Source organism: Taeniopygia guttata, chromosome 32 (genome assembly GCF_048771995.1).
Source record: "Taeniopygia guttata chromosome 32, bTaeGut7.mat, whole genome shotgun sequence".
NCBI lineage: Eukaryota > Metazoa > Chordata > Aves > Passeriformes > Estrildidae > Taeniopygia > Taeniopygia guttata.
Genome location: NC_133057.1, coordinates 3,632,225 through 3,645,141, shown reverse-complemented (window position 1 = coordinate 3,645,141; position 12,917 = coordinate 3,632,225). Strand labels below are relative to the sequence as shown.

Genomic DNA, 12,917 nt, shown 5'->3' with positions numbered 1-12,917 from the left:
GCTATTGGACATTTTAACAGTATCATTTGCTACCTCTTCTAATAATCCAATGTCCTATTGTACATTTTAACAGTATCATTTACTACCTCTTCTAATAATCCATTCAGCTCATTCATGTAAACTCCACGGGACGGGGCAGCGCACATGGGGCACAGGGTGAACCAGAATCTTTTACTTTCTGAAACCCAAGGCACTCTTTGGGTGGAAAATGTTCTCTGGGTCCTAACTCTTCAGTGTGGTCGTTGCTGAAGGACCCTAAATGGGGGCCCTGCAGCTGGGAGTGGTGAGACACTGACACTGACCAGCTGCAGCACCCCAAGTTCTACTGACATTGGGAGTGATGGTAAAGCACAGAAATCTTCTGACACTGTAGCCTCCATAACTGTAACAGGGTTTGGTTTCTCCTGAGGGGAAATCTGAGTGAATCCTGTCACACGGATCATTGTATTCCCGTGTCCCACAGCACAGGTTTCTGTAACTGTCCCTTCATTGACTCCGTTACGAGGCAGAGCCCATTGACAGAGTTCTGGCCACCCCACAGGGTGGGCCCTCCAAGGGAACCCCATTCCTCCCAACTTCAGCTGAGAACATACCCAGCAATTAGTGACACTGAGTGCTTTGGCTACCTTGGTCTTTAAATTTCCAAAACATTTTGATGACTGATCTCTTGGTGAAACTCTGGAAGTGTTTTGGCAAACGTCAGTAGTACTTTACTGACACCGTTCTTCATTCTTTTTGCTCAATCTCATTCAAGTTAGGAACAATAATTCTGTTGTCCATGGAGCTGGCACCTTTTTAATTACAGTATAATGCTCCAAGGTCCTTTATTGTTCAGCTTTACCATGTTGTCTGTGGGTAACAAGGCTTGGTGGGGCCCTTTCCCCTTTGGCTGGAAGAGGGCCAGGACCTCTATTTAAAGAAAAAAAAAAGGTAAAGAAAAAAAAAACAAACAATTAGATGAATTGTAAAAGATACAAGTAAAATCCAAGTGCTAGTGAAACAACTTCTGTAACTTTGCATTAAGAGGTAAATGATCTTTTTAAAAAGAGAACTCAGTTATTTACATTGTAAATGTGCTGATGGCATGGATCCATCTTACTGACCTCAACAGCCTTTTTTACAGTCTTTGGGGTTTGTTTCCAACATTGTTATTTTAAATTGTGGTCAAATCAATAGGAAATTGATTGGGGCCCTTCGAGCTCCAGGCAGGACTGGGAATCTCAACTCTGTCAAACCCCAAATCCTTTAGAAGATGACCTTCCTTCTCACTCTGTGAATGAGCTGCACATTCCCTCTGAAATTGTCAGGGGCTTCTTACAGATGAAAAATCCCACTTACGGCTTTTTGCTCTGGTTTGGAAGTGGGAAGGGCAATTCTCCATCCATCAGCTCCAGACTGCACTGCCTCAGGAACACGGCTCACTTGCCAGCTTTAGCCACTCGTGGCACGTCTAGAGGAGGAAGAAAGTGCAACTGCACGATTCCAGCCAAAAAGAAATGAAGAATGAATAGTGGAGATCCAGGCATTCCTGTGGAGATTCAGGGGTTCAGCTGGGACAGTGAAGAGTTTGGGTCCTTGCCAATTGGATGTGTGTCCCCAGCTGCAATCTCCTGGCCTGCAGGGGAGTCTCACTCACCTGCCAAAGCAGAAAGCTCAGGCACTGTGCTCCAACGGGCTCGTCTGATGCAAAGCTGTCAGAGCAATGTGAGGGCAGAGCCAGCCCAGCTGTGCCCAGGGCAGAGGCCAGCAGAGCCCTGGCAGAGCCCAGAGCAGCCTCAGCACCCGCAGAGCCCGGCTGCAAGGAGAGAAACCAGAAACTGCCCGTCAGCTGAAGGCTGCTGTCCCCTTGTCCCAGCTGCCCACAGAGCCCAGGCCATGCTGGCTGTGCCCAGAGCTGTGCCCAGAGCTGCCCATCACTGCTGCCTTTGGGAGCAGAGCAGGAGGGCAGGACATTCCCAGCCTGCAGCCAGCCACGGCACATCCAGCCCCTCAGCAGCTGCCCAGAGCAGGAGCCTCCTTGTGCTTGTTGCTGCCTCCCAAAAGCTCTGATCCCACCATGCCAGGCAGACGGGGACTCACCTCACGCCATCCTCCGCTGGGAGAAAAGCTGGTCCCAAACGATGTCCTCAGCCTTCTCCAAGGGCACGGCCCATCCACGCTGCAGCTGCTCCCAGGCACTTCCCAATCCCGACTGGACCTTACATAGAACGCTTCCTCTAGAAAAACAAACAACAAACTGTTGAAAAGAGATTAGAGACAAAGGGAAACAAGAAAAAAACTCTTTATCTCTGTCAAGGGCCTGAGGAAGGCCCAACCCCTACATGCTAGGGAAAATCCCACCCAAAGGGGAGAGAAGCCCACACTTTCTCTCTTCCCTCCTACACTGCCCCCCAAAATAACAGTGATCCCAAAGCAAACAAGGGCAGTGGAGCAGCCCAAGCCCTTCCTTGCCTGCAAAGCAAAGCAGCCCCTGCACAGGTTCTGGAATCCCACCTCTGCTCCTGCCATGGGGGTTTGTTTGTGTCAGGCTGGCTGCCCCAGCCCCAGCCCCAGCCTCAGCCCAGGCCATGCTGGGTGCTGGGGGCTGTTGGCAGGGCCAGGAGCCAACCCCCATCTTGTATCCACCCAAGCCCGTGCCCCCAGCCCTGCCAAAAAGCAGCTGGGCAGTGACTGAAGTTGCATCTGCCCCAGCACAGGGGGAACCTTTTGTTCCCAGCCAGGCTGTGCAATGCCCAAATCTGGGAGCATTTCCCCGGCTGTGGACTCATCTGTGAATTTGCTGTGGAGCCAGGCTTTGAAGACAGTGCCAGAAGTCCATCATCTTCAGCTGCCAGTGGCCAACTTGAGGAAGACTTTGTCATCCTTGATGTCATCCTCACTGTCTCCAGCAGCAGCAGCCCCACCTGGTACAGCTTCTCCAGGGGCTCCTTCTCCTTCCCTGGGGGTCAGACCAGGCTGTCAGGGTTCTGCCCAGGGCCCCAGCTGTCAGGGAAGCAGGACACGCAAAACCAGCTCGGATGGCAGCCACCAGTGCTGGGCAGAGTAGCTCAGCTGCAGCACAAGGGCTGCATGTTCCCACCCAAAGACCCAGTGCATTGATACAGGCAGGGAAAAAAGTCTGGGTTTCCTTGCTTCTGATTGCCAGGGCATGTGTGGACCTGTAACTTACCAGGGCCCTGGAGCAAAGTGTGCATGTGGCTCTCTCCCTTCTTCTATGGCAGGTGAATATCCTGTATCCAAGGTTCACAGAACAGGTCTTCTAAGGAAGGTCTGTCCAAGAAGTGCATGGATAAACACCACCTGATAAGATCTTGGCACTCTGGGCAGAGAAACCAGAAACCACCGGTCAGCTAGAGAAGGCTCCTGTCTGCTTTGCCCCACTCTTCCCATGCCCAGGCCATGCTGCTTTTGTGCTCAGAGCTGTGCCTAAACTTTCCCATCAATTCCCTGTTGTGGAGGAGAGCAGGAGAGCAGGACATGTGCCACCTCCTCAGCGGCTGCCAGAGCGAGATGCTCACGAGCTGCTGCTGTCTCCCAGCACTGGTATTCCCCCGTGGCCAGAGATGAGGATCCACCTGGAGAGAGCCGCTGTGGCAGCGAGAGCTGATGGTCCCAGCTGATCTTCCGGCCCCTCCTGAAAGGGTGCTGCCCGCAGACCATCTGGTGCAGCAGGATGCCCAGGGACCAGATCGTTGCTGCCTCTCCGTAGTACCAGCCCAAGTGGGTCCATTCCGTGGGGCTGTATGACAGTGTTCCTGTGGAATACAGATGGAGTTCATCAGGGGGATGCTGCTGCTTCCAGAGCCTGGCCCCAGCATCCCTGGGCGTGTAGGGGCTGCCCCAGTGGCACACGGGGCGACTGCTGCACTCTCGCCAGCACCTGGGACTTGTGTACAAACTCAGGGCTGGACAAGAAGCCACTGGTGCTGGAAGAGGGCAGCAGAAGCCCCGGCAAGGCCTGACCATGACATGCAAAGCAAAAACCCACTCAGGGCTGGGGGAAAAAAACATGCCCTTATCCTCCCTGCCTGCAGTGCCCCAAAAATATTATGAAGCCAAGACAAACAAGGTGATTGGAGCAGCCCAAGCCCTTCCTCTCGCCTGCACACCAAAATGGCTGGTGCACTGGTCCTGGACCCCTCCTCTGCTAGCCCCACGCACAAGTGCTTTTGTCAGGCTGGCTGCTGCTGCTCTAACCCCAGCCCCAGGCAGAGTGGTGGGCAAAGGCTGCCAGCGGGGCTGGAAGATGCCTCCCCACCCAGCCCTGCTCAAAAGCAACTCAGCTGAAGACTCAGTACCCTGACTGGCAGCAAAAGGGAGGATCCTCGCTGCCACACCCAGCTTGGCCTGTGAGATGCTGGGCCATGAGATGGTGGGACCGGGAGCAGACCCCTGCCCAGGCTCACCTGCAAAGTGAGTGTAGGCTGTGTCTTGCAGGTAGGTGCCACAGCCAAAGTCGATCAACTTTGCCTGGCCAGTGGCCAGGTCAACCAGGATGTTCTCTGGTTTGATGTCGCGGTGCAGGACCCCTCGGCTGGTGCAGTGCCGCACGGCCTCCAGCACCTGGCGGAACAGCTGCCGTGCCACCTCTTCAGACAGGAACCTCCGTTCCCGAATGAAATGCAGGAGGTCCTGAGACCGCTCCGGCCGCTCCAGCACCATCACGATGTTGTTGGGGAGCTCAAGCCACTCCAGCAGCTGGACCACACCAGGGTAGCCAGTGGACACCTTGTCCAGCAGGACGATCTCCAGGGGTGCGCTGGTGCCGTCGGGCTGTGGGAGGACCATGGTGCCACCAGTGGGACTGATGTCGTGCCAGGGCTGGGGAACCCCTCAGCCAGCCCGGGATGCTCTGTGCCCTGCGCTGGCCCCACGCCTGCTCCCCATCGAGGGGTCCTGGTGGCTTCCCCCATGCCGGGCCTCGCCTCATCCCCGCCCGGCACGGCCCGGCTGTTCCCGCTGGCCCCGCTCACTCACCAGCTCGTCCCAGTGCCGGATGCGGTTCCGTGGCACCCTTTTGATGGCCACCTGCAAGCCAAACGCACCACCGGGCTCAGCTCGCCGCCCGCCCTGCCGAGCCCCATCCTCCTGCTTCCTTCTCCTCTTTCCGCCTCCTCCTTCTCTTCCTCCTCCATCCTCCTCCTCCTCCTCCTCCTGCGCCCGCCGCCAACCCCGCCACTCACCGGGGCACCGTCCGAGAGCCGCGTGGCTGCGAAGACGCTTCCGAAGCCGCCGCGCCCCAGCAGCGAACCCACTCGGTACCGCTGCTGCAGCGCCTCCTGCGCCTTCCCTGCGGGCGGGACGCGGCTGTCAGCGCTCGGCCCGGGGCCAGGAGCGGCCCCCGAGCGCCCCTCAACCGCCTCGGGCCGGCCATCCCCAGGCCTTCGGTCTCGGGAACGGGACACGGGAGGCTCGGGGCCGGCGGCCGCGCTGCTGAGCAGCGGCGGAGCTCGGGCCGGGGAAGCCGCGGCGGAGGCAGCAGCGGCCGTGCCGCGTGTGTCCTCCGCGGGGCCCGGGAGGAGCCGGGGCCGGGGCCGGGGCCGGGCTCGGGCCAGGCGGAGCCAAAGGGCCCAGCCCCAGGCACTGATGCCCGCCCAGCAGCGCCACTGCCAGCACAGCCAGAGCCGGGCGGAGGCGAGACCGCGGCGGGGCGGGCGGGGACGGGGACGGGGCAGCCCCGCCCGGGGCCGGGGGCGGGCCGGGGGCATGGCCCGGCCCGGCATGGGGGAGAAGGAGGCGGGGAGAGGGGAGGGACAGCGGGTAAGGGACACCGAGAGGACAGTGGGAGAGAAAGAAGAGAAAGAAGAGAAAGAGAAAGAAGAGGAAAAGTGCTTATGCTGCTGCTGCTGCCGCCGCTGCTGCCGCCGCCGCCGCTGCTGCCTCTGCAACTGAAGCACCGAGGCCGTTTGTCCGCGTGTCCGTTCCCCGCTCGCCCCACGGCCGAGCCCCACGCGCCCCGGGGACAGCTCCTTCATCTGTCCAAACACGGGAACTTTGCAGTGTTGAGCCCAGATCCAGAGTCCTGACTCCTGCACACTGGCAGAGGAATCCCCTGCGCTGTGTCGCTGCTGTGCATTGTCCTTGCTGAGGTTCAAACACTATTGGGGCACATTCCCTTGGTGTAGGATTCATACCTGACCCAAGCACTGCACTTACGTCTCCAGCGTTGCTTTCCAGTAGAAACAGGGGAAGGAAAACTGCGTGTAGCTCCTGGTGTTTTAGAGTGTTTATAACTTGCTAAGTGACCCATCTTAGAGGTGAGATGCATTTGGAATTCATGGCATGGAGAAGTCGTGCAACATGGAAAAGGGGAGCATAGAAATAAAGAGGAAAACATCTTAGATAGTTTCTTTCATTTTCATTTCACTTCTGCAAAGCTGTTCCACTTTTCCAGGAATCTTCCCCTGTCTGCTCTTGTCGAGAAACTCTCATGGAGAGCAAGGTCGAGCTTCTGTCCCAAGATTTGCCACCTACTGCAGCTTCTCTTGGCTTTCTACACTGCACTGTGTGTGCAGCAGGACTTTTGCAGCAAAGCAGGCCAAATGTTTGGAGAACTTTACATGTCCTTTCTTTTCCTGGGGGGTGGGGGAGTTGTGCCACTGGTGACGTGGCACAATTGTGACTGTTTGTCCTGGTTTAGGGCAAATGTTGTGAGGAAACCTCCAAAAGGAGTCCGTCTACAAATGAAGTTCAAGCAGCCCCTCCCCCTACTATTTCAGGAGAAGACTTCCCTGGAGAAAAGTGAAAAAAAAGCAGTGTATTTAACAAGTAAAGTATTCACAAGCGTGACTAACATGAAATAAAACCCTACACAGTTCTGAAGAGATGGCAAGTCAGAAAGTCCTTTTTGTGGGTTGTAGTTGGCTCACTCGGTCTCTTCTCAGTCCCTCTGGCCCTGGAATGCAGGGTCCCAGATCTCGGTGGGCCACAGGTGTGAGCTGCCAGTGTTTTTCTGGGTTTTCAGTCCAGAGCAGGTTTAACCAGTTCCAAGAAAAAGGAAAGCCACAGTCCGAGCTGAGCCTTCTCTGCCTCAGCTAGTTAAAAACCAAATTGCTAGACCTGGGCTGTGAAGACACCGAGAAATTTCAAAATCTGGGCAGTGGTGGTGCCAGCAAACACCACACCTGGGTGGTGTTGGAACTGGAAATTATTGGCTTTTGGCTTTCTGTGCCAGCAAATCACTGGACTTGGGATGTGCTGGCACTAAGAAGTTTTCAGATCTGGGCGCTGGCGGGGCCAGTAAACACCAGATCTGGGCCATGTTGTTGGCAGCAAGAGAAATCTGCCAGATCTGGGCACTGCTGGCACCAGGAAATTTCCAAACCTGGGTACTGGCGCAGCAAAGAAGATGTGGGCAGGGCTAGACCTAGTGCCAGGAAGTTGCCAGGTTTTGGATTTCTGTGCCTGCAAATTGCTGCACTTGGGCTGTGCCTGAAGAGGGAAATTTCCAGATCTGGGCACTGGCAGTGCCAGCAAAGACCACATTTCAGGCTCCAGGTGCCAGGAAGGACTGGATCTGGACCCCTTCCTCTTTTCCTTCCTTCCTTCCTGGGGTCCTGCTGCCAGCAAACCCCAGACTGGGTGGTGCCGGGCAACGGGAATTTGCCAGGTTTTAGCTTTCTTTGCCAGCAAATTGCTGGACATGAGCGGTGACGGAAGAGGGAAATATCCAGATCTGGGCACTGGTGGTGCCAGCAAACACCAGTGAAACCTTCTGGTCCGCACACAGACGGATGACCAGTGGTTTCCCCGAGAACTGGCTCTGGTGACTTTACAAAGAAAGACTGCTCTGATCTGGTTGTCTGGAAACAGAACTTCAACGAAGGCGAACACAACAAACAGGACGGCGTGCAGAGTACAGAGAGCAAACGAGAAGAAAACCTGGGTCCAGTGTCTAGCAGGGATATTGATGCATTTATATATGGGGAGGGGTAAAGGCGGGATCTGAGGGCAGGATCCAAGAGGAAGGAACGATTCAGAATATGACAATTTTTGCAGTAAAAAGTAAGCAATGGTGGCAAAGAGAAGTCAGAACTTTCTAGTAACTATCTGCATAACTGAACAAGAGGATTATGGGTGGGAGCTCCTGCTCACACTAACCAGAGAGGGTTTTCCCAAGGCTTTACATCAAGGTCTCCTTCTTCATTTAAACCAACCCCAACAGACCAGATCTGGGCAGTGCTAATGCCAGCACCGGGAAGCTACCAGGTTTTGGCTTTCTTTGCCAGAAAATTGCTGCATTTGGGTTGTGCTGACACTGGGAAATTGCCAGATCTGGGCACTGGCAGTGCCAGTGCATGCCAGATCTGGGCAGGGAAAGTGCTGGCACTGGGAAATTGCCTGATTTTAACTTTCACTGCCATCATGTTGCTGGAATTATGCTGTTCAGGAATCCAAAAAATTCTGGATCTGGGCACTGGCGGTGTCAGCAAATACAAGATTGGGTTGGTGTAGGCACCATGTCTATGCCTGGTTTTGGATTTGTGTGCCAGCAAATTGCTGGACTTGGGCTGCACCGGAACAGGGAAATTTCCTGGTATGTGCTGCATGAATCTTTCAGATCACAGCAAGTGAGTCCATACACAAAAGCATCCAAATTCTCAGAGAGGGAGTCAAGAAACTGCAAATAGAAGATGATGAAGACTGGCTCAAATGACTATTCAAAAAATGGAACTTATCTGGTTGGGCTTTATCTTTGGTCAGACGGGTTTACTGATTTTTGGAGCTGTTGTTGTTGTGTTTCTATTGTTACCCTATTTTCTAAGTTGTCTATTAAGAGCTGTCCATAAATCTTTACAGAAAAATTTTCTAAAGAGAGGGGAAGATGTGGAAACACACCTGGCTGGAATGAGTGGTGGTTTGGCCTCAGTATGAGACCACGAGGAACAGGACACCTAGTCAGGTCATGGTGAGACGAGTGGGGCCATGGGAGTCAATATGTTAATAGAACTATCCAACATTTGGTCAGGTTTCTGGTTCTTGTTCTCAGTTGGTTTGGAACCTGTTGTGTGTAAGGTCATGTTCCAAGTTTGTGATTGGACCCTTGCCCTCAGAAGACCCCTCTGCCTTGTTTCGTTCACCATGCCCCTGGGTCTTTGGATCTTGCCCCCAGACTATGCAGTTTTCCACATTTGTTATTTTGTTATTAAAGTCCTTATTTTTTGGCAAGACCATGGTACCCATTCCTCATTTATTTTGCCGGTTCCCCCAGCCAAGCCAAACTAGGGATCAGAGCGAGAGAAGACTGCGACAATGGAGTGGTAGGAAGTGCAAGGGAACACAGAGAGAGGTTGGCACAGCAATTCAGGGTTGGAATAGGAAAGGCAAGCCAAGTTAGAGGAGGGGTGGGACTGGCAAGGCAATGGAGGAGAAGAAAGAAGTAAGCAGATGACGATGGTGAGGCAAATGGTCTGCAAGGTAATGCAAGGCAAGGGAGGGGTAGCAGTGCCATGCAAGAAAAGGGCTGGGCCTATAAGGCAAGGCAAGTGACAGGTAGGCAAGGGAAAGAGAATAAGGAGGAGTAATGCAATGGCAGGGGAAAAAGGAGTAGGAAAGTCAAGGTAGGGTATGAGTGAGCAGTGCAATGCAAGATAAGGGAATTGTAAGATGGGCAATGGAAGGACACAGAGGCTTCAGTAAAGCAAGAGTAGGGATGGTCAGGCATGGCAAAAATATTTGGGGTAGGGTAAGAAAGGCAAGAGAAGGCAAGGCAGGAGTAGGCAAGGAAGTGAGACTCAGGAGAAGGAGGCAACAGAAGGCAAAGCCAGGGAAAATAGCAGAAGAAAAGTCAAGATAGGGGATGGGTGAGCAAGGCAATGCAAGGCAATGGAGTCATAGGAAAGACAAGGGAAAGACATGAGAGATCAGTAAGGCAATACATAGCTGCAGAAGACAAGGCAAGGCAAGGGACGAGAAGGATGTGAATGGCAAAATAAAGCAAGGAAGGTGTAAAATGGGCAAGGCAAGGCAACAGGAATGCCTTGCATGCCTATCCCCACCTTGACATAGCTAAATTTATCTTCCCTGCCCTTCCATTGTCTTGTCTTCCCCTGCTTAGTCCTACTAACCTTGCCTACTCTAACCTGACACTGCTTCACTGCCCCCTGTGTATCTTTTCCTTTTCCTTCCTACCACTCCATTCCCTTTAATTGCCTTGCTTACCCATCCCCCACATTCACCTCCCTACCCCTTTCTTCCCTAGCCTTGCTTTGCCTTGCCTTCCCTTCCTTTGACTTGCCTTGCCTTTTCTACTCTCCCTGCCTTGTTTCAGCAACCCCTTTTTGCCTTTTCCTTGTCCTTCCTTCAACTCCACTGCCTTGCATTGCCTTCCTCACCCATCCACAACCTTGAACTTCCTATCCCTTTTTTTCTTGTCCTTGCCCTGCCATCTCCTCCTTGCTGTGCATGGGCGAGCAAGGCAACGCAAGGCTTGCATTGGACTTTGCATTGCTTTCTGAGCCCTCTGTGTCCTACTTTTACCCTTCCTAACACTACTTCCTTGTTTTGCCTTGTTGCTCACCATTCCCCATCTTGAGGTTTTATCGGGGACCAGTTTCCACATATGTCAGACAAACCCCCCAGTGCTGACAGGTACATTTTCTTAATAATATAAAATATTACATACATATCATTCTACTGGCATGATTTATCTTTATTACATATAACAATCCCCACCCTTCTACATTAACCCATCAATTCATGCCTAAAAGCTCTATATTTAATGATTTCTTCCCTTAGTTTGGTGCAATTACTTTTAATCTTACCTAAAAAGAAAGAACCCTCAGTTCCCTCTTAGTTCCCATCACCCCATTCTTCTTTTGGAATTTCTTGGTAAAGCCTGTAAGTATTCCCTTCTTCTTTTACTTGCCCCTCCAACTTGGCATAGGCTTTGGCTGCTCTGCTGTGTGGGTTTTCTTCACCTAGTTTCATTATTTTAGATACCTGATTTATTTTTCCAGTTGCACACTCTGGGTCCATGGGCATGGCTGCTACCTGCATCCCTTGTACCACTGAGTGTATTAACCTGATAAAGCAGGGTACCATGCAGGGCAGGAATATGATTCCGGCTATTGAACACAATGCAAAAAATACGACCTTTTCCCCCCAAGTACTATCAAACAAATGGTCCCATCAGGATGCTTGGAGGATGGAGTTCCACTTTTGCACTGGAACGTGTCTACCCTTTTGATTTCAGTTGCCAAGCCTCTGATGGTCTCTTTAGTTCTTGTGCCACCTGTTTTATTTTATTCTCCGGGTCCACCCCCTCTTTATTTCTTGAGAAGCAGAATGTCCTATCATGTTGCAGACAGGCCCTGTCATCCTGATCCTCTAAAAGGTCAAGGATAACTGGTTCATTTTTGAGGGACAATTTATTCTTATATTTCGAATTCCCTCCAACCCAATATGTCTTTCCACCCATCACACACATTCCCAATTGATTATTATCATAACACAGTGGTTTAGCCTGAAAATAAGCTACGAATGCTGACTCCATTTTCCCCCAACCCATAATGTGCGATTACGCTTATCACAGATAGGGACAGGTATTCTTTCAGCATTCCTCTTGCATATTTTGTGCTCTGACTGCCTGTTCTTAGGGGTCGCCCTTTTTAGATCACACTTTATTTTCTTACACTTCCCCTGTTGAGTGCCATTGATGGGACTATGTCCTCTTATCTTGTCCTGGCTGCAGTTCTCGGGGGTCGGGAATGTTGGAGCCCCCGATTCCCCTTGTCCCCTCTGGGCATTTTGTATGCATGGTACGTCCTCGCCGCCGGGGCCTCGTACATCCGTGCTGAATAAGCAACCTGAATGTGTACTAATTTTGAGGCACATTGCTAGGCTCAGGATCATCAGGACCCCCACTATGAAAACTCCTCTATCTCTGCCTTCACCCAACTGGGTTGCAACCAGCGGCAGGGTAAACCATCTTCTTGGCAGCAGGAGTAGTTGTCTGTGGTGTTGTACCTGGCCCGAGCTGCATCCCTCCGTTTAAAGATGCCCCACCTTGATAGTTTAACTGAGTCTGCGCTGCAGGGTACTTTGTTTAATCTCCAGCACTCAACAGTAATGATCTGAGCTTTTGACCTTAGTTTTCCCTTCACCCCATTTTGGAATAGGTGAAACCACACTAAGGAATCTACTTCAATTATACCCAGACTAGTGGTGAGCCCTAAAACACGGCTAGGCAGGCACTGTTCTTCCTCCTGGCATTTATCACACAAACCCTTTGGGTTTGTATTGCTGTATCTGTAGTTAAGAGGACAAAACCAAACCAAACAAAACAAAAGCCTTCCTAATGAGTGACAAAGGAGCCTCTCTCCAAGTTTGGATGAGCACCTTGTCCCTGGGTTGCACTTTATGTATGGAGAAACCAAAGGGGGTACTTTGTGTTATTATTCTCTGCTTTCACAATTCCTGCAGATTCTTGTTTATGGATATGTGATATGGCTGGATCTGTCCATCTTCTACCCTCGGGTGCCCCACCAGCATGCCGTGTTCATAGGGCATCCCATATAGCATTTTAAAGGGTGACAGCCCAGTCTCAGAATGAGACAGGGTCCAAATATGTAACAGGACTAAGGGGAGGCATTTTAACTAGGACATTTTGTTTCCAAAATAAATTTAACCAATTGAGCTTTTAGTGTTTGATTCATCCTCTCGACTTGCCTGATTAACTTTTTGGCAAATCATACACCCTTACACCTCTTGTTTCACAAATTCATAAATCCCCTTACACTTGAAGAATCTCGGGAATTGCTCTGTCAGGGCCTGGGCTCTCCAGTGTGTCTGTTGATGTAGTCTCTTTAGGGTTTTTCTGGTATAATCTTTAGACAATAGCTCCCTCCCATTGGGCAATTTCCACTTACCTCCTTCTAGCTGGCCTCCTATTTTTTCGTCCCCCTCAGTTTCTTTTG

At 52.0% G+C, this 12,917-nt stretch overlaps 1 long non-coding RNA gene across 1 annotated transcript; it reads right to left on the bottom strand.

Annotated features, from left to right (window-relative positions):
- Positions 1-723: 723 nt before the first annotated feature.
- On the bottom strand, positions 724-2,602 carry LOC140681194 (uncharacterized). The gene is made up of 4 exons (XR_012052429.1): positions 2,080-2,602; positions 1,637-1,795; positions 1,339-1,450; positions 724-909 (listed from the first exon to the last, which is right to left on the bottom strand). It is a non-coding gene; the product is annotated as an uncharacterized lncRNA (long non-coding RNA).
- Between the last annotated feature and the right edge of the window lie 10,315 nt (positions 2,603-12,917).